Source organism: Dermacentor andersoni, chromosome 1, assembly GCF_023375885.2.
Source record: "Dermacentor andersoni chromosome 1, qqDerAnde1_hic_scaffold, whole genome shotgun sequence".
Classification (NCBI taxonomy): Eukaryota; Metazoa; Arthropoda; class Arachnida; order Ixodida; family Ixodidae; genus Dermacentor; species Dermacentor andersoni.
The window spans coordinates 206,187,801-206,210,075 of record NC_092814.1 but is presented as its reverse complement, the minus strand read 5'-3'; the positions used below and the strand labels follow the sequence as shown (position 1 = coordinate 206,210,075).

The following is a 22,275-nucleotide window of genomic DNA, read 5'->3' as shown; positions in this document are numbered from 1 at the left end:
GTTCGTCCAGCAGCGAGGAACAAAAATCGTGAATAGCATGTCAGAAATGGAACGAGGTCATATTGAGTGCATATTTCGAGACCTCTTCTATAACATCCTAAACTTTCCAAATTATGCTCGAGCATGTCTCTGCTAAGGATCAACGGGGAGGAATTTTCCCATAACTTTAATTCCCGCGATATATAAGCGCATGCAATTTTTGGTTCTTGAATGTGTTTATGGGCTAATAAAGAGCCTTTTTTTTAACTTTCTTGGTTCCTCAAAAGTAGAAACATCAAAATGTTTTCAAGGAATAGAGCACAAAGACAAAATTATGCAACCTTATCTTCATTACTATACAGTTAGTGAAATTGACTGGTGATTGATTGTAGGCGTGATACATCGCGGCGGTTCGTGATCAGACGTGAGCAGCCTCATGAGTGCGTCTTCATCTGCCCTCACCTTCACGTGATGAGGTGAGGATCGGCTTCGGAGAACTGGTGAGGGTGAGGTAGGGCGGGCGTTTTTAGGTGAGAGCGCACCCTTTGTAGATCCAAAGCTTAGAAACGGTGTGAGAGCGAGGGATGATGACGATGACTATATGAGGCTAAATGAGGAAGAGGTGATTTATACTGCTGAAGTGCAGAGAAGTCACTTATATCGTATGCACGATTGGCTTGAGGTCTGGAGCTTTGAAAGCATACTCACAGCAAGCCTCTCGAGCTCAGATGCACGTCGAAGCCCACTTGTAGCTGACCTGTCATAAATGGCTGTTGATGTTAGCTGTAGCTAAACTGAGCTATATACCGGGAATTGTATAGCAGTAATGAAAGTAGGACCAGTGAGTGATGGCCACTTTTTGACGTCACTCCGACGTTTCTTGTTCTTCCCACTGACTAACACAGTGAAGCACACTTCTTTATCCGAAATAAATGTTATGGAAGTCACCTTTTCTGTTCTGATTAGAGAGAGCCAAAAACTTTAGGTTTGAGGCTTTTCAGGCATTGATAGCCTTTGTTGACCTAGCGAAGCCAACATCAAAAAGAAGGAAAAAAAACATCACGTTAATATAGAAAGCGCTCGACTACAGTGCAAACAAAACTGACTTGTTTTATGCTTCTGCTGGCGTGTGGATTACGGCGGATGAAGGACTTTATTTGAAGTAAACATGTAACTTGAGCGTTTTAGCTTAACTTCTGTAATGTCGCGCTCTCGCGCTGATTCACAGTCGTCCGTTCAGCCTGTAACGATAGTCCCTGTTTGCATTTTCTCACGCATGCGTAGTTTAGTGGATCTCGTAAGTTGCTATTCATTTCTGTGTTGCTGTCACTCCCTTCTGAAGTGTAGGCAGGCGTTGTGCCCCTTCCAGTAGCCAGTTGCCAGCCTGCTCCTCACATTCTCATTTCCTGTTAAATGTGTATATGTTTTCAAAACAAATAATAATTATAATAAGTTGCTCTTGGGTTATGTCTGAATGCACAAGCAAACGTGGGAAGCGCAGGCTGCAAGCGATTGTGAGTTTTGGGCGTTGATCTCCCATTCTATTTTTACAAAAATTCCCAAACTTTCAAGCGTGCACTTTATTAGCAGATGCCTGAACGGCTGAAATACATGATAGTGAGCAAGGTCGTAACAAAGTGGTAGCCATGATGCCACAAAGTTGCGAACCACGCTTAGACAGGCGAACTATCTAAAACCTGACCCTATCGCTGTTCCGTCAGAACAGCGTCACAGAACAGCGTTTTGTTTACTTTTCTATCGTACCTTTGACGGTAAGCACTTCTGTATAACACTATATAGTGTAGTAGTTAGCATGGTCTTATTCACGCCGAACAGCACACTCGCCTCACGAGCAATGATCGTGTTTGGACGCACCACGCATGTTTTCAGGAGGGCTTACTTGAAGCATATTATCCCCATCATACTATACTAAGAATATCAGCAGAATCCCTGCATTGGGGTATTACACGACGTTCATTCTCCAGTGTGCTTGGCGATGAAACGTGACTGTCCAAGGGTGTCACAAGGACTTCGTAGATGCCTCCATGCAGGTAAGAATTAATATAAGCCGCTCATCATAGTGATTGCGGAAATAACTATCGGGATGTGCCTTGTTTCGCCGTTTGACTACCACGTTAGAAAGTGCACTTGCTGCTAGTAACGAAAGAAAAAGAAAAGCCGGCAGGTGCTGTGGCCGCTTCGTTAGCATTGCGGACGGTTTAATCTTTATGTTTAGTCAATGCCTCTATAAGCAAAGCAATGTGGCACGCTTCAAAATTTTGAATGCCACGGCAGGCGAACATAGTTTTAAATTGAGCTCACGGGACGAGTAGATGGTTTATTTGCAATTGTAGCAAACCGAAGGGAAGGTAACGATGGTAGACTTTCTAATGTAAGAACGAGGGAGGGAGGGCAAATTTTTCAACTATAAGGGTGAGGATGAGGTGAGGATGTGACTGGTGTATAGGTATGATATTGCTGTCCTGAAAAATAAACCCAACTGCATTTTTTTCTTTATATACCCTTTGATTTCTCCTCTTTCATGTTCATATTCTTATGGTGTGCAGAATTGGCAAACACATCATTCGAGTTCAAATATACAGACTCATATAAACAACCATGAATTCTGAGTAAACATTTAAGAGAGTGAAAACGTGCACGGTCTGCGTACGCAAACTAAACAAGAAAATGCAGTGCCGCAGTACCATAAGTGCCGTACACAATAATACGAGAATTGCCAATTTATTTCGGTTATTTTTGTGACACATATCATATAGCAATAAAGGCTGTTGTCAACAATGGCCGATTGGTCCTTACTTTTTTGTAGTAAGGTGTACAACGCGACAATGGTTTTTGTCGTTGTTTATTAACTGCGACAATATGGGAAGTTTGGACTACTGATGAGCCCGCTATTCCAATATCATAGCTAGCACCAGGCACGTACCCAAGGGGGGAGGGGCGCCCCCCTTCGAAACTAGGCGGCACCCCCCCCCCTCCCCGGCGACGCCACCACTCCTAAAGCACCGCCAAATCAATCTTGAGACTTGACAGCTATTCGGCGGTCAACAATGGGCTGCTGTTAGATTATTATTATTATGGCCGAGGCGTAGAAGCGATCGCTTATCGGGTCAAGGGAAAGGCCACTGAACTGAGGACGTAAAACAGATTGATATTCTCCCAGCTAAAAAAATGGCGGAATGTTTTCGCCTTTCTCATTATTTCGATGCTTGTTTCGAAATCTGAAGATGCTGCCGCTAGAGAGGCCCCACTGATATCTTTTCAACGATCTACGTCTCATAATCATTCCTAAAAATGTAAAATTTCAATCAAACCCTGCAATAACCGTTGAACCGATAAGCAATATGAATGTCACCCGTTACCTCGTCTGGTTTTTCCCTAATTGTAGAGTACTTTTCGTGCAAAAGTGACAACGGGAAACAAGAGTCGCAAGAGAGAGAGAGAGAGAAAACAAGGATAGGAAAGGCAGGGAGGTCAACCAGAACAGCATCCGGTTTGCTACCCTACACTGGGGGTGGGGGAAAGGGGAATAGAAAGAGGAAGAAAGGGAAAGAGTAAGCACTGAGCACGTGTGGGAGGGACACCATACACAACGACACTATAAATGGTCTCTTAAGCCAGTGCACTTCAAGTACTGCACTAGTGCACGAATCGCTTTTCGAGCCAGTGACGGGTGTGGCCACGGTCCGAGTATCTTTGACTCGGTGAACGGTCTCGAGTCCAGTCTGCGTAAAGTTGCCCGCAGAGAGAGGCTATTGGACATCGTAGCGAGGGCAGGTACACAATAGGTGCTCGATGGTCTCCTCGCACCCACAGGAGTCACACATCGAGCTCTCGGCCATTCCCATACGGTAGGAGTAGGCGTTCGTGAACGCCACTCCCAGCCACAAGCGACACAACAAGGTTGCTTCGCCGCGGGAAAGGCTAGATGGCAGTTGTAGCCGTAGCGTTGGGTTCAGTTTACGTAATCTGCAATTGAAGGCACTTGAAATCCAGAGATCTTGGGACTTCTTGCGTGCAAGTAGGCGAAGTTCTCTGGCAGCGTCCGACCTCGCCAAAGGTGTTGGACGCGTCTTGGTATCTTCGTGGGCACACCGGGCAGCCTTGTCAGCTAGGTTGTTGCCGACGATGCCACAGTGAGAAGGAATCCATTGAAATATAATGTGGTGTCCTCTTTCCAGAGCGTGGTGGTGTACTTCCCTGATGTCAGATATCATCTGCTCGTAAGTTCGGTGACGTAATGCAGACTTGATGCTTTGAAGGGCCACCTTAGAGTCACAAAATACGACCCATTTCTCTGTTGGCTCTTCGGTGATGTACATCATAGCGGCATGGAGAGCTGCAAGTTCTGCCGATGTAGATGTAGTCGTGTGCGACAATTTGAATTTAACTGTAACTTTCTTGGCTGGAACGACGAATGCGGCAGTTGAGCTGGTAGGTGAGGTCGAACCATCGGTATATATATGAAAGTGGTCATGATACGTCTGGTGCAGTATAAGGAGCGTAAGTTGCTTCAGAGCCGGCGCTGGATCATTGGACTTTTTTGTAATTCCAGGAATAGCAAAATTCACTTGAGGCTGTCGCAGGCACCACAAAGCAGAGGAAGGCTTCGCCGCCGGTGTAAAAGATGCCGGTATGCACTCTTGATGAGCGCTAATCACTCGTTAAAAGGTCGCTTGAGGTCTCTCGGCTGGTAGGGAGGCCAAATGATGGTCGGGGATCCTTGACAGATGGCAAATGTGCGCTCTGAGAGAGCCGACAGCTACAGGTGTCTGGATTATATGATATGGTCTCCCGCGATGGCGATTGTCACGCCACGAGCGCCACGCTAGTCATGTCACGAAACCCCTCGAGCTATCCTACATGACGAAACCTTATACGATGCGGCGATAAACGAATGCAGCCGTATATCTTTCAAAGGTTGCTTCGAGGCGCTTGAGTAGCGGCGCGCGAGCGCGCTTCTATTTCATATTTCGCGTATTTCCAGCGCTTTTGTTTTTTCTCGGAAAAGCCGACGAGGCAAAGCTGAGCACGAAACAAATGCTTGATTCTGAGGTTACTTGAGGTGCCCTACAACTTTGTAATTGATGTGTTTGCGATTGAAGCAATACTTAAAAAGTTCGCTAATTAAACACAATAAATAATTAAGCGTTCGTGATGAAAAATATACTGGCTGTAAGTACACATGACTACGGCTACTATGCAGTCGGTACGATTTCTCTAGAGCTCTTGGGTTTTTAAAAAGTTCTTGGTCCAAGTTAACTGGCACACCCGGTATAAGCAATTTTCTGGTTCTATAGCGGCGTCGCGCGGCCCGGTCGAAGTGCACATACATGGAGCGTGTTGCGGATTTACTTGTGGTTTAGTCCTGCCGCACCGTTCACCCTTTGCGCGGGCACAGCTACGTTAATTGAGCGCGAAAGGCGGTAATTCACGTTTTTTCCTCTTCAAAGTAAAGCACGGTTGTAACCGCGGGCAGCGTTGCGTTGAGAAAAACCATGAACTAGCATGCATGAGACGCTGAAAGCGTAGACGGTGCTTATGCTCAGTCAGTGGCGGCTAAGCTGTCGTCGTTGCCACATTCGAATGTACAGGTGCTTCCTTTTCGTAAATGCCAGTTTTAGTTTCCCTTCACTGGCGCCTTTCTTCTCTTTCTTTTGTTGCGACTGCCACAAGGAAGGTCCGGCGCCGTGACTTACACGAACGCATTTATATAAATATATATAAACGCATGTGTCCGGTGCTCGACGGATCAAGTTGAGCGGTTTACTTGATGCGCCGCCCTGTGCCCCACGCCTCGACCTGCGGACGTCGTTGGTTTTAGACGTCAGTCGTTGTTCTGTTCTCTTTTGTTTTCGTTTCTTTTATTTTCGAAATACCGGCCGCGTCTGTGCCAGCAGAGCAGGATCGGCTCCTCGCTGACATATAATGCGTAGACCAAACAAGTTGCTAGGCGAACTCGCAGCGAGTGGCGATTCATGGATTTCAGTGACAGAGGGCGTTGTCGAGGGGATTGCTTGCGTTTACGAGGGGTGATCAGAAAGTTTTGCAACTCGTGCATGAATAAAAATACCTGGTGCCTGAAAAAAAAAAATTTTTTTTCTTCAACATAACTTCTCAAACAACCGCATTTTCCCTATTAGCTTAGAAGCCTTCCGATAGCTTTAAAACATGTAACTTTCATCTCGCTCGCCAAGCCAGTGCTCTGTGGCGGTCTGCAGTGCGTTAAAATAGTCGAACCGTGTTCCAGTGAAGTATTTATTCAGACTCGAAAAAAAAAGACACGCACATCCAACTGAATGTTGCAATCTAAATGATTGCAACATTGTGTGCTCTATGCTGTGCTCTGTTAGAAGAACGTATCTTGATGTGTTTACTTAAAAGAAAAGCGTAAACTGTGAACAGCTAACGTGTGCTCTTTTTCTGCCGATAATGATAAAACAATATATTACCAATTTTTTTATGTATTGCATGCCTTTATGTGCGTTTCCGCGCGTGTCTGAAAATGCTGAATATAGCGGTGGCGTTTCACACCCGCACACTTCTGGCAGTTTACTAGTCCTTGTACTGTGCAGAATGATATGTGTATTTAGGGGCTTTAAGGGCTTTAAGGGTGTAACTGAAATATGTGAGCTATCATGAGCTGTACAAGCTGTTTGTGCCATGTGAGCTCTCTGTGCAGGATGCAGCCAAACAAGAGTGCCGCCGCAACTCCGGTTGTGATCAGGAGGCGCGAACTTAGCGAGAACATGCAAGAGGGCGGCTGGCATGGTGGCTGGGGTCTGGAGCACCGAAGCTACGCCTATACGCTTCATGGCCGATGAGTAAACAAGCGGCACCACATCAACGCACTTCGCCGGCCTGGAGAGAGCCCGCGGTGGACACTGCGTCCGGCGCCGTCCCCTGAAGTCGTGAGTAAAAAAATTCCATCGTGCTCACAACTGACCCTTGCTGGCAGGTAATCGTGAACTGCGAACTGCACTGCAGATCCGGGAGAGCACAAATGGATGAGCCGAGCAAGCCAGACAGCAGACGACATAGTAAAAGCAGGCCGGGCGCCTCGCGCCATCCGTGGTGACGTGGTACCCCAAAGAGTATATATAAGCTTTTCTCAGAGTGCGTAGCTGCGGGCTGTGATACAACTCAATTAGACTCTAAGTTTGCCGTGGCATAGTGCTAGAGCACCCGTCTCGGCTCCGAGAGGTCATGGATTTGATTTCCACCGCCAACGGGCACCCACTGGCTCCAGTGGGTGCCCAGTGGGTGACATGGATCGGCTCCAGTAAGTAACATGGCTCCAGGGCGCGCGCCCTGGAGTACCATGTCAGGTTTGGCACTATAGGCTAATTTCTTCGATTAATTTTTTCGGAAGTTTGCCCTGTGGTATAAAACGTGTGATTAATGTAAGTTATATGTGCATATAAACTAAGCTCTCTTGTTCCACTGGCTTTGTTTGATTGTGAACACTATGGATAATTTCCGTCAGCCTCATGCACTCAAAAGGCTTCCGCAAAACAGGCGCGCTGCGATAGAATCGTTAAATGTGTGGCATATATACTATAGTTTAATCTCTTGCTTTAGCTGTCGTATCCACCTGTCGCGTCTGCATCGTCACAGTTAATGCATGCAGTTCCTCGACCTCCTTGGACATACTGACCGACGTTTTTATTCACAAAACTTTAAAAGAGAGAGAAACGAAGAGGGAAAGGTAGGGAGGTTAACCAAGGAAGTGCCCGGTTAGCTACCCTACACTTGGGGAGGGGAAAGGGAAGAACAGATAAGGAGAGAAAAGAAAAATAATAGTCAGTCATTCACAGTTAGTCGCAGAGGAATCTCCACTGTCACAAGCGTTCATACAATTCAGTGTCCTTCAAGAAGCGCAGAAGGTAAAGAATATTTTGCACTTACGACCGCTTTTTTCTCGCTTATATTCGGTAGCATTTCTTTAGTCCGCATTGTTTAATAAAGCATTCGACATATTTGCCTGCCTGGTTTGTGCAGGAGGAATGAAAAACCGCAGTAATGTGCGTGACTTCCTCCCTACCGGGAAAGTGAGATGTATACTGCAGAGACTTGGTTTGGTTGCGCCGCCGTCAACCGCTAACAATTTAGGCAAAAGACAAACAACGATGCCAAATGTTTTATTGAATGATGGGAACAAAAAAAAAAGAAAGAAAATTAGATTCTGTGAAAGTTGAGTGCAACCAAAATGGACTTAGCAAAAATTAAAGTCTTTAGAAAAAGGAAGAAAAACCCTGAAGGCTAAGTACCTCTCAAATAAATAAATATAAAATATAAATAAATTTTCCCCTCATTCTCACCTTTTCGTGGGCAGAGCTTCTATAAAGTCAGTACGACTTCACAAAGTATTTAAGCATGATTCCGCGCCTTATCGCCATGATTCAGTTTTTGATTGGGCGGAGTGGTGAGCGCATTTCTAGTGCATTGTGACAATCCAAGGCCATTACTGTCTTTTTCTGCTGCCACTCCTCGTTCAGTCCACCACCACTACCACCACCACCACCACCACCACCACCACCACCATCATCATCATCATCATCATCCTATTTCTGTCCACTGCAGGACGAAGGCATCTCCCTGCGATCTCAATTACCCCTGTCCTGCGCCAACGGATTCCAACTAGCACCCGCAAATTTCCTAATTTCGTCGCACCACCTAGTCCTCTGCTGTCCTATATACTGCGCTTCCCCTTCTCTTGGTATCCATTCTGTCACCCTAATGGTCCAACGGTTACCTAATCTGCGCATTACATGAACGGCCCAGCGCCATTTTTTTCTCTTGATGTCTATTAGAATATTGTCTACACCCGTTTGCTCTCTGATCCAAACCGCTCTCTTTCTGTCTCTTAAAGTTATGCCTAGCATTCTTCGTTTCATCGCTCTTTGCGCGGTCCTTAACTTGTTCTCAAGCTTCTTTGTCAGTCTCCAAGTCTCTGCCCCATATGTCAGCACCGGTAAAATGCACTGATTGTATACTTTCCTTTTCAATGATAGCGGTAAGCTCCTAGTCAGGAGCTCACGATGTCTGCCGTATACGATCCAACCCATTTTTATTCTTCTGTGAAATTCCTTCTCATGGTCAGGGTTCCCTGTGATTAGTTGACCTAAGTAAACGTACTCCTTCACAGATTCTAGAGGCTGACTTGCGTTCAATCCACTGCAGGCATAAGTTGCCTGCAGCCGAAAATTGTTTGATGAATTTGTTACCAAATTTATCCAATATCAGTTGTTCCTGTGTACGTCCGCTGACGCCATAGGGCAAAAAATGGAGGACATAGTAAGCCTCGTTATGAATGCAATTTAAATCATCCTGAGTTGTGTTGGGATACTCTATAGCTTTCTTCGGAATGCGGACATGAGATCGTGAATAGAAGAGAGGTGGTTTTACAAATGAAGTTGGGGTTGGGGGGGAGGCAGTGTTTGCCTGTGTTTCTTGGTAGCTATACAGAGTTGATTCTCCGCACTATATACGCCATGGAACTTACGATCAACTCGTCCAAGAGATCAGACAAGTCTATCATCGCGCAATTGACAAAGGACATGAGATAATATTTCAGTGGTTGCGTAGTCACTGTGGCATCCGTGGAAATGATCAAGCGGACGCGCAGCTTCCCTATCGGCCCACGACGGCGTCAGCTGTGTTGACATGTCCCTCCGTCGTGAGCAAACGCAGCGAAAAAATTCGCGCTCTTGTGGGTCATCCAACACTGGATCGGTGGGATTTGTCCCCTGTGATATCCTGTCTCGATACCCAGTTTCGGTTTGAATGGTTATGACCGCTAGCGCCACTCCGCGCCCAACGCTGTTAGTGTACCTTGCCGCATTTGCTTTCCCCTCACTGGAATAAACGGATTCTTTGTCTGGTCCCCGACCCGAGTAGTCCGGCTCTTCTTTTGCGGGGCTTCGTGCCCGGCCGTTAGGCCTCACGTCGTAGGTCTCCCGTCTGGCCGCCCCGTCGAAGCTACCACATAGAACTCAGGTTAAACAGCGCGAAAAAGCTACCACAAACTGGCGACGAGGATGAACTCGTTCTTCTACCACCAATGCCGGATCCTGCCTGGACGCCGCTAGCTTTGTACCTGTGCCAAGTCCGGCTGTACAGCGCGTTCCGTCGCCATTCACCTACTACAAACTGGCGACGAGGATCAACGCTCCCATGCCGTTTTGCTGCCGCAGACGCCCGGTTCCGACGCTGCTAGCGTTCCACTTGTGCAACGTCCAGCTGCGCAGCGCGTTCCGTCGCCATTCACACCACAAACTGGCGACGAGGTAAACCGTTTGTTCTGCTTGCTACTTGTCTTTGCCATCCTATTACTGCTCCTATACTGCTGCCGGCATGCAAGACGCTGCAACTACGTCTACTTCTGCTCCGTCAACCTCAACTCCCCCGCCTTTGCTCTCGGTGCCCAGCATGGCGTTTGCACCCCACATGCCGCCTTTCCTTGCATTACTCGTTACTACTTCGGTACCGTGGCTCACTTGGAAACGTTCTTTTTGCACATTTCTCCAGGCGACCGGGTGCGAGGCATTACAAGACGAGAGGAAGAAAGCCATTTTACTCAGTAACTTAGGCTTTGAGGGGCAGCGTCTGTACTACGACCTGGCGTTGCAGACAGACCTGACACCTGCAACATTCGAAGACATTCTTCGCATCTTCGACCGACATTATGAGGAAGGCACACATCCCCTCGTACATCGCATTATCTTCAGGGACAGGAAACAACGACCCTGGGAAACCTTCCAGGACTTTGTCACCGCATTACAAAGCCTAGCGCCTGCTTGTGCGTTCGGCGTTTCGCACAATGAGTCCCTTCGCGAGGAAATCGGACGAAGCGTGGAGCAAGTTCACAAGGAACTTGAAGTTTGCAACGGCTCGCACGTCCATCGCGTCTCAACGCAACGTCAAGATGGCGCCGACAAACGCCTACTTCCTCGTCTGGGTACGCAAGATGGCGGACCCCGTCAGCCTTCTCCCTCGACCCGGCGGGTTCAAGATGGAGCCTGACGGCATGGCGGAAAGTCGCGACCTGGGAAGGCCGGTCAACATGGCGCCCGGCCCGAACTACGCGAAGCCCAGTCGAGACATCACAGTCCATTGCTACCGATGTAGTTCACCTCACCACATCGCATCTGATCCAGACTGTCCGGCCAAGCACGTTACCTACCATGCGTACGGAAAAGTGGGACATTACGCATCAGTTTGCCGTTCTAGAAACCGAACGCATCGACAGTCCCCTGCTCGAGCGCAGCTTGTTTCCGCTACCGCCGATACAGAATCAACCACTACAATCCCGTCTGTGCTTATACAATTTAAGCAACGAATTCTCGTCCGGCAATAATTTACGCCGAAGTCCTCATTGCGAATACTCCACTCAAGCTGCTCGTGGATACAGGAGCTACAGTGTTGCTGATGAACAGATCCACGTACGAAGAACATTTCAACCTTGTCTCCTTCGAGCCTTCGACTCAAGAATTATTAGCAGCGAGAAATATTACATTCAGGACATTTCTCTGTAATCGTCAAGTACCGCAACAAGGCTGCAGTAGTGACATTTCACGTCACGAACCAAGGCACTTCTCTTCTGGGCCTAAACGCCATTCAAGCTTTGGATAATGACTTTCAAGGGTCTTCGCTCACATGTCAACAAGCATCAGGAGTTCCAGCCGACCCAAACGTTCAGCTTTCGTCTCTACCGCACAACTCTTCGGAAGAGTTCGCTTATCTGTTCTTAGGACAATTGGGACTCATCGACAACGTTCGTCTCGAGCTTCAGTGCAACCAGTCTCAGCGAAACTGCGTCCTCTACCTATGGTTCTCCGTGAGCAAGTCTCCGCCGAAGTGCATCGGTTGGAGTCAGCTGATATCATCGAACGACTGTCAGCGTCCGAGTGGATTTCTCCGCTCGTCGTGGTTCGGAAGAAAGACAATTCCATTCGACTTTGCGTCGATCTCAGGGAACCCAACAAGGCTATCGTGATCTACGCCTTTCCACTACCGAGGGCTGACGAACTGTTGCATCGACTCGCTGATGCTGCTGTCTTCAGTAAGTTGGACTTACAGTCTGCTTATCATCAGGTTTTATTGTCTGAGAAAAGCCGTGAGCTTACTACGTTCATCACTCACGATGGTCTCTTTCGTTTCAAGCGTGTGTGTTTCGGTTTGGCATCTGCGCCATCCGCTTTCCTGCAGATCATGTCATCTTTTTTAAGAGGCTGTCCAGGTACCTTGTGCTATCTAGATAATGTTTTGATTTGGGGCCGCACACAAGCTGAGCATGATAAAAATCTGCGAACTGCGCTTTCCAGAATCTCAGCTGCTGGCATGGAGCTAAATGCAAAGTGACTATACAGTGTCCCAGAGCTCACTTTTCTTGGACATAGGGTCAGTGCAAACGGCATTTCGCCGCTGAAAAACAAAGTCAATTGTTGAGGCACCAAAGCCAAATGACAAAAAGGCTCTGCGTTCATTTCTGGGCCTCACTGGATATTATACAAAATTTATCCCGCAGTACGCTTAATTGGTAGAGCCTCTTAAAAAACTTCTAAAGCAAGGACAATTTTTTGTCTGAGATAAGGATACTGAATACAGCTTCCAGACTATTAAGGAAGTGGTTGCATGCGAATTCGGCTCTTACGCCAAAAATGTTAAGACGTACGTGGACCGTCGTGGCGCAACAAAATGCCCTCAGTTTCATCCAGGAGATCTTGTCCGAGTACGTAACTGGAGAAAGTCTGGTCTTAAATACTCAGGTCATATAAGATTTACCGTAGCGTAAGTCGCAATACTTTCAATCTTGAAAATGGCAAACGTTGGAGTGCGTCCAAACTTATGAAATGGCCTGCAAGACAGGATTCTCTTGAAAACTTAACTGAAAGCAGTCATCCTAGTGAATACCCATCCCTTGATGATGGCTTCCCACCTTTTCTTCCAGTTCCTACTGGTATAGGGGAAACCTTACATTTCTTGTAACGTAAACGTGCAATACGTACAACGTTAAGTTCACTACGGTAATGGCCAAGATACGAATTCGTCTATTTATGCCAAACGTCTTTCCATGTAACTTAGGTCCTTTACTATCCTTCAAAGGGGGAGATTTCTGGCTGCATAAACGTGCACTACGCACATTCTTCAATCCATGATAGCCACAGAGCTATCTAGACTCGGGCTCAGAGTGAATGAGCCACCTATTTGTGTTGTTCAAGTGGATACATGGATGTTTGCATTGCCTGTTTCCTCCTTGTATTCATTGAATTCTTATCATCATGTATGACGTGTATTTGCAAGTACACATTTCTTCGTTGTCCTTCCAAGACGGGTACTTTTGCTAAGTTCAGTGCAATTGTGTTCATGAACTTGTATTCATTTTCAGTGTCTTATTCATTATATAACTGCTTACAATTCTGTGTTCTTCTGAAAGACATTTCTGCCTGCCTCTTTCATGGCTCTTACTTTGTTGGAGCGATCGGAGAGCGAGTGGCGCATTTTCTTCCAAGGGAGAGGTAATGTGATATTCTGTGTGGATACCCAGTTTCGGTTTCGAATGGTTATGACCGCTAGCGCCGCTCCGCGCCCAACGCTGTTAGTGTACCCTGTCGTGTTTGCTTTCCCCCACGTGGCTTTCCCCTCACTGGAATAAACGGATTCTTCGTCTGGTCCCCGACTCGAGCAGTATACGGCTCTTCTTTTGCGGCGCTTCGCGCCCGGCCGTTAGGCCTCACGCCGTAGTTCCCACGTCCGGCCGCCCCGTCGAAGCTACTACATCCCCACTTACGAGCGCACACCTGGACCCTAATTTGCACGACGTGACTGCACCGTTCTAACCGGTCTATGGCCAGGAGTAGCAGCGTACTCCCTATTGTTGTAATGGCCGGCCGCCCACTTTGTGAATTTTGCGGGTGCAGCGAAACTATCACGCACCTTCTTTGCCGGCGCCCTCATTTCAACCATTAAACAGCATCACTCTCTTGCACACCAGACGAGCTGGACAAGCGTCCTCTCTCAGAAAGCAAAATCCTCGGTCACTTGGCTTACACGAATATCAGCGCAAGCCGCTAGAAAGGGGCTTGCTGCGTTGCACAATAGATAACGGATTGCGTGACATATTGTGACTGTGCGACACTGCACTATATGACGTTGCATGTCCGAGTGACGCAATTGACACTGCATGACCATGTGGCCCCTTCACAGATTGTGTAACAGCGCCCGCACAGACAGCTTTATATTGTCCATTGTTCCCTTCCTTTAATCTCACTTCTTGTGCCCCTTTAGAATTGGAATGGCTGATAGTCCTACACGTGATGTTTGCGGATGCGAGGAGAACATTGACCACTTATTGTGCCATTGTCCTCAATTTCAAGCACAAAGACAATGTTTGTCCAACGCATTGAAGAAATTCGATGATCGTTCTCTGATTGAACAGACAGCACTAGAGCACCGTCCCCACCGATCATCGACTCAGAAGGCAGTGAAGGCACTTTTGTGCTTTCTCAGAACGTGTGGTTTGCGAGAGCGGCTTTAACTCAAGTACTGTCCGTACACGCCCCTACACCTTCTCTCTCTCCCTTCTCTCTCTTCCCCCAGCGTAGGGTAGCCAACTAGACCCTTGACTGGTTAACATCCCTGCGTTCCTATATTACTCTCTCTCTCTTTTGTGCCCCTTTCCCCAGTGCAGGGTAACCAACCGGATATCCTTCTTTTTTACCTCAGTGTCTTTCATTTGCTTTTATCTAGCTCTCCCTCTGTTTCTTATGAAAAATACATTTCCTTATAATCTCAGCATTTATGCAAGAAAATTGATTCCTTCGTTTGCTCACTATAGCTTTGACGTGGAAATTACTAACGCGTGGTTTGTCAAAATGACGGAAGCATATAATTATTGAAGTACTGCAAAAGCAGCAATGTTCTTCAAAATAAATTTTGATGCCGACCTATCATATAATATTTTGCACTGAAATTCTTTTGGTCGAAGATAACCAAGAATACATCATTCGGGGTAGTTTATTGAGTTGGGACAAGTTTTAGCCGAACGGCTATTTTAACCAGAGATGGAAAATGACATTAAGCGTTCAGGCGGTCACTGGACGTAGCTGCGTATTTTATTTTGTTGCCGCACAGAAATGGCCGTACACTATATTGACGCGCATGTTTGGCTGCTTGAAAGGGAGTGCCATAAGATGTTCAGTCACATAATGTATTAGCGTATTTGCTTTCATTGTTTCCATATGTTTAGCTCATCCTTCATGATGTTATAATTATATATGTTAAGTTACGCTACTTTAACTGCGGAATTTCGCGAGAAAGTCGCCATCGTCTGCGATCTTTATTTTGTCGCAGCTATTCTTATTTATGAACAGCAAATTGCTTTTATTATTATTATTTGAAAACATATATACATTTAGCAGGAAAGGGAAGGCGAGGAGCAGGCTGGCAACTGCCACCGGAAGGGGCACAACGCCTGCCTATTCTTCAGAAGGGAGGTGACAGCAACACAGAAATGGAAGATAGGAAGGAGGGGAGGAAAGAGGAAAGGAAGAGCAACAGGACAAATCTAAAAAAATAAAGTAGACCACACAGTACACGCAGAAACGAGGGAACAATGCGAGCTACAAATGACATCACAAAGAGCACTGCGAAAATCGCAGTGCTCGCAGTTTTGTATGTACACAGAGACGTCGCAGAAAAGATCTGTATTTCAAGAATCATTACACAAACTGTTACCACAGGTGTCAGCGTTGAATGGCCCATAAATCAGAAAGCGATTGAGTTTGCAATCGGATGTCTACAGATAATTAAAATGCCTGGTCCTGATGGCTATGGCTATGAATTTCATACCACATTCCAGAAATTCCTGTGTCATTTTTTTAACAGCTTTTCAGGGAAGTTTGTAAAATACGGTGAGCTTCCTGTGTTTTTCCATCGAGCACTGCTAAGCACTTATGATAAAGCATTAAAGAGTGAAATTCGCGACCGCCGTGCCACCTGTACGCAGCGTGGCAAGTAGGGGACGGGAAACACAGTCCCGCTCTGTGCAGGCTGATATAGGCTGATGCCGTATTTTATTGACGTGTTTTCGTTGCGCGCGGTATATCGGCGAGCGCGCGTTGAATATGCAACTATCGGTGACGTACTGAGTGTGTTTCGCGCGCAGTTGACGAGTGCGAGTGCTTGTTGCCTACAGAAATATTCGTGACAGACTGGCAAATTAAGGGGACATGACAGTGCACCCTTTACCTGACGCAGTTGATGCTTCTTGTTCACTTCTCGCGTAATATTCCAATGTTTCTTGTTTAATTGGCCTACAGAATTCAAATGCACTGTGATAAATAATCAATATTACATTTTAAGTTCCGGGGTTTTACGTGCCAAAACCGCGATTTGATTATGAAGCATGCCGTAGTGAGGCACTCCGGATTAATTTTTGACCACCTGGGGTTCTTTAACGTGCATCTAAGTCTAAGTACCACGGATGTTTTTACACTTCACCCCCATAGAAATGCGGCCGCCGCCGCCGGGATTCGATCCCGCACCCTCGGGCTTAGTAGCGCAACGCCATAGCCACTATGCACCACTCCGGCGGGTAAGTAATCAATTTACGCGGTCACTGTTACGAAATCAACGAACTTAGAGATCATTAATATCATGATGCTCTTTCGTGCGCGGAATCGCTCATAATTTAAACTGTAACTTTTGTTTCTGCATATAATAAGCGGCAGCTGTTGCTGATATCTCGGCCTTGAGAAAGCGCTGAAGGTGAAAATAGAAACCGCGTTTTCTGAGATACTTATGCATTCGAGGTGGCTATTAAAATTAATTAAATTTAATTTCCGAGGATTTACATGTCAACACTATGACCTGATTATGAGCCACGCCGCAGTGGGGACTCCGTGGTTTTGTGTGTGTGTGCGTGTGCGTGCGTGTGTGTGTGTGTGTTCCGCCGGGTTCGAACCCGCGGCCTCGTGCTCAGCAGCGCAACGCCATATAGCCACTGAGATACCGCGGCGAGTCGAGGCGGCTGTTTGCAGCCGGAAATGGCTTTCGCGAGCAAATATAAGGCTGTGAATCACGCTTGCTATAGTCGATCAGCAAAGACATATCCCAGGGTGCTTGCATGGAAAGAAGCATGCGCGGATATCAGTATTCAAGCTGTATTAGCTGTATTACCCTATGTTCTCAAGATCTTTTGAATGGTGTGAAGTGGACAACGGACGGGGGAATACGCGGAAGCGATCATTTTCCCTTCATCGTGAATCACCCCTGCATGCACAATGATGAGAACAGGCGCTAAGTCAAGATTTACGAAATGGAAGGCTTTTCGTTACGACTGTTGAAGGCTTCGGTGTATTTTTTTGCAAGGTAATATGAATACACACACAAAGGAGGTACCGATTCCCAAAGATTATGCTGCAGTTGACGGAGCGTATGAACACCTTAGAGCCATCAGACGCCGATATGAAAGGGCGCATCGATGGAGCGCAAATTTAGAATCATACAGAGGCACTAATCCACAATATCATGCGCAGACGCATGCAAAAGTTAGATAAACGGTGCTGGTCGGGTTTCTATGGCACATTGCCTCCTCGCACACCTAGCTGTCCCAATAATTTACTAGTAACCCGTTCATTAAGCGCCCCTATAGCGCAAGGCTACTCATTTAGTGCTCTCGCGGTATAGCCAGGGACACCCCGGAGATATTGGTTGCAGATCAATTTTTCCAACTGATTTTCAACCTGGTTTATCAACGCAATGTATAAAATTTGCGAACTGAGTCGCGTCAGCTCAGCAAAAAATTCGCGCATTAACTCCTCTGGGAGTTGTCTGACTTGCTCATTTCCACGCAGCCCGGTGTCATTATCAATGCTATGAACCTTGATCTCACTAGTATATAAACGACAACGCTGTGGCGACACGAACAACTGCAGGTGGCGGAGCAAGGTGCACTGATTATAAGGTTCCGATAATTTTATAAGCCGTCATCGCTCTTTAGCGCCTTACCCATCCGCGTCGAACCATTATCAACCGTGATCAACCCTACTCCGGCGGCGGCTGCGTATGGTGCGGCCGCGTTGGCCCTATCTTGAATGCGAGCTGCGATGGAGACAGCCTCGCGTTTAAACAAGACGTACGGACACCTTTATTAGGTTGAAAGCAATCTACGATGAGTGCAAAGAGTACGAGTATTGGTAGCTTCGTGAGCGCTGTGTTCACGCCGCTTAGTTCGCGTTGAAGTGAGAGGCAGCACGAAGGTGAATTCGTTCGCTGCTGCGGGCCCTATCTCGAAAGTGATCGTTTTACGAGACGGACGGACGGACGGTTTTTCTTGTTGGGTAAGCATAGAAATGCTCACGCATTTAAAACCTGTCAAGTAAGGCATTGTTATTCGCTTCGAAAGCAAACAAAAGTTATCTCCTATATGAGAAAAGGGTTTCACTGGCCTGTTCAAACAACGCTCCGAATCACCGCCCGATGCTTGCGTCGGCGGTTACGTAAGTTCGACGTCAGGAGATAGGAATAAAAACAGATTGGAATAGTTTTGTGTCATAGGGCCCCTTCTTCGTTGGTATCTCGTAATTACGGTATCGTCATTAAATCGGTGCATAACATATGTGCTTTCTTTTGCTACTGTTCAGTTTTCCTGCGAATGCTATCGCGTACATTCGACACGTTGCTATAGAACTGCGACGCCCCAGAATCACGAGGCAAGACACCAATTACATTCCTGTAGTCTGCCATGGTGGCGTGAACTTTGTATTTGGTACGACGCAGGAGGACGCCGGTGAAAACACATGCTAACATAACTTTTGGTGCGCCGCTGATTGGTTCAGCAGTTTTGCGACCACGGTCGCGCGACCGAAAAATCGAGCAACGAGCGACTAGCCCAGAATAGTCGCTTTTCGAGAAAAGCGACCATTTGCGACCAACTTGGTCGCAAAGCGACCAGGCTCATTCACACCGGCGACTGACAGTGGTCGCGTGGCCAAGTTGGTCGCAAATGGTCGCAAATAGTCGTTTTTCTCGAAAAGCGACTATATTGGGCCAGTCACTCGCTGCACGATTTTCAAGTTGCGCGACCGTGGTCGCAAAACTGCTGAACCAATCAGCGGCGCACCGAAAGTTAGGTTAGCATGTGTTTTCATCCGCGTCCTACTGCGTCGCACCAAATACAGAGTCCACGCCACCATGGCAGAACCGGGTGGCAGAAGTGGCCAACCTTACATAGCTATGGAGGCTATACATGGCAGAAGACGGAATAAAAGATAAAGAAAGAAAAGTAAAAAAAAAGTACGATAGATCTCATAATGGAGTGTCGATGGTAATGCGATTAGCATTCGCACAATGTAGCGACACACCGTATTTCTCAAGTCAATTTCACTTAAAATAGTTGTCATTTTTAAGGTTCAATCACACCGGCGACTTGAGCAACGAGCGACTGGCCCAGAATAGTCGCTCGTTGCAGGATTGTAATTACAGGATTGTAATTGGTGTCTTGCCTCGTGATGCGCCGGGGCGGAGCGGTTCCAGCAAAGTGTCGAATGTACACGGTAGCATTCGCAGGAAGCTAAACAGCAGCAAAAGAATGCAGAAAACATTATGCACCGATTCCCACGCAGCGCGAACTACGAATTACAACTTACTCTCGATAATACTTCTCGTCATGCGCGCGGAGTTCGGGCAGGAGGCGGCTAGCGTGGCCGGCCACTTACGTGAACGGAGGCACGGGCGCACGCACTAGCTTCGGTTTTTCTTCGGTGGCTTCCGCGCTACCACAATTGACGTCACGGCAGAGCACATAAGCACAATGACGACGTCTTCCTCTTCACTCGAATCAAAATCCATGGTTGTCGCTGGAACGCGAAACCAGCGAAGTGCGCGCGAACTGCGTAGATCCTAGCTGAGAACGATCATCTCTGGGAATGCGACTTGCAGGTCGCGCTCGCCCAGGTTTGCCAGTGTGAGCATCGGTCGGCTTCAGTCGCTTTTTGGCCGCCAGTCGGATATGGTCACTCGACCTCCTCAAGTCGCCGGTGTGATTGAACCTTAAAAATGACAACTATTTTAAGTGAAACTGATTTGAGAAATACGGTGTGTCGCTACATTGTGCGAATGCTAATCGCATTACCATCGACACTCATTATGAGATCTATCGTACTTTTTTTTTAATTTTCTTTCTTTATCTTTTATTCCGTCTTCTGTCATGTATAGCCTCCATAGCTATGTAAGGTTGGCCACTTCTGCCACCCGGTTCGACCGCTTGTTCCAAAACCGCTGCAGTGTTATAACTACAAGAGGATCCGCTATGTGAAGGGCGTTTGCACAAATTCTGCTATGTGCCGATGCGCCGAGCCCCACTCAGAACAAAACTGTAGTGTGACTGTTTTGAAGTGCTCTAACTGGTCAAGGTGCTCACAGTGCTTCTTCCAAAGACTTCCCGAAGATTAGGAAAGAATTTTCTGTGCTCAAACAAATGGTTAGGGACAATTCAACCGACAAGGAGGCCGCTGAAACAGTGCGCGGTAGACGACGTCGCCGCAGACGGTCCTCACGTAGGAGTGTGACTGGTTCGAAAAATGCGTTACCTATTCAAGTAACGACGTCACCTGCAGTTCCCAGCGCAGCAAACGCTGACGCTGGACGGCTGAAAACTTCGAAACGTCTCTCTTCAAATGAACGGCCATCGCATCCAAGTAGACGACCTATAGAAGAGCAACAGCAGGTGCCGCATCCGGTAGAGCAAGCTGCTACATCGGATGAGGTACGACATGAAGATCAGCAATTGGTATCGCTACTATGATTCTTAACGAATGCCATTCGCATGTTGCTGAACAACATGCACACGTCAGCCAGAAGTGCACTGCAAGTACTAGACACACTAAGCCCGGTGCTAGCAGCCCCTGAGTAAACCATGGCTCACCAGCAACTATCTTTTCGGGAGGAGGTCCGAAAAGCAGCAATTTTCCATTGGAATGCCCGGGGACCCCGATCGCGCATCGCCGATTTCTGACGATTCGTGTACGCCAACAAGTCCCCCATCATTGCCATCTGCGAGCCGAACTTATCGAACTCAATCAGGCTATCCGGCTATGAATTATTTATGTCGCCAACTAATTGTGGCTGTACACTGTGACGTAGAATTGGACAGTGACATTGCGTAACACTAGGAACGCCTGCGTGACAGTGCCCACAGAAACAGTTCGTGTGTGTTTTTTTTTCTTTTTCTCTTCATTCTTTTTATCCTTTTCTCTATATCACCTATCGCATCCATTTGCCCCTCCCCCAGTACAGGGTAGCCAACCGGAGATATTCTCTGGTTAACCTCCCTGTCTTTCATTTGCCTTTCTATCTCTCTCTCTCTCCCTCTCTCTATGTCGCCAACTATTGGTGAAAACAGCAAGGTTACGGTGTTTATTTGCCGTGAGCTCACTTAAATTCTTCAGCCTGTACCGCCTCATGACGATAACCAATATATGTGTGCTTAACAGTAAAGAAGAAAAGACTTAGTGTTACCATTGTGGGTGCTTACCTTTCACCATCAAGTAGATTTGATTACAAAATATTATGAGGCATCCTGTCAACATCTCCTGCTCCATGGATTAGCATCGGGGACTTCTGCGCTCATCATAGACCCTGGAAAGTACGAAAATCAACGCGAAAGGTAGAGACCTGTCATCGTTCACCTCCGACAGGGAACTCTGGGTTTTAAATAACGGCAGTCCTACATTTCTACGCGGCTCCACATACAGCAGATGTCTTGACTTGGCCTTCGTCTCACGAGGTCTCGTCAGGCGTACTGGATGGTTTACGGACATTGAAACGCACGGGAGGGACCACATTCCCGCATATATGTCAAGATCAGAGGACTTTCCTCTTCCAACTCCAATGATACAATACAGAAAGTGGACTGGCCCGAATTACATGTAGTCTGTTATGGAAGACCTCTGTCAGGGTAATTTACTACATCATTTGAAAGACGCAATCAAGAGCACAGTGAAAGACGATACGCTTACTGTAACGTGCTCTTCGAAATTCACTGAATTTGATATAGAATTAAAGTGACTTCGAGCAATCCGGCGACGTGCCGAACGTAGATACCGACGCACGAAGTCAATGGAGGATCTACGGACTGTTAGACGCCCACAAAATAATATCCAGCACCGGTTAGATAAATTGGAGTCACAATGCTGGACTGCTTTCTGTGAATCGCTAGACCCTCGTAAGCCCCTGTCACACTTATGGAGGACGGTGCGAGGGCTTAGGACACCA

General features: G+C 47.1%; 1 long non-coding RNA gene across 1 annotated transcript in view; it reads left to right on the top strand.

Moving 5' to 3' along the window:
- The first annotated feature begins 361 nt into the window (after positions 1-361).
- The window catches only part of LOC129380853 (uncharacterized), a 49,375-nt gene continuing 27,461 nt past the window's right edge, over positions 362-22,275 (top strand). The window contains exons 1-3 of the long non-coding RNA XR_008609077.2: positions 362-455; positions 1,965-2,030; positions 6,680-6,908. This is a non-coding gene — a long non-coding RNA (uncharacterized lncRNA). The remainder of the gene's footprint in view (positions 456-1,964; positions 2,031-6,679; positions 6,909-22,275) is intronic.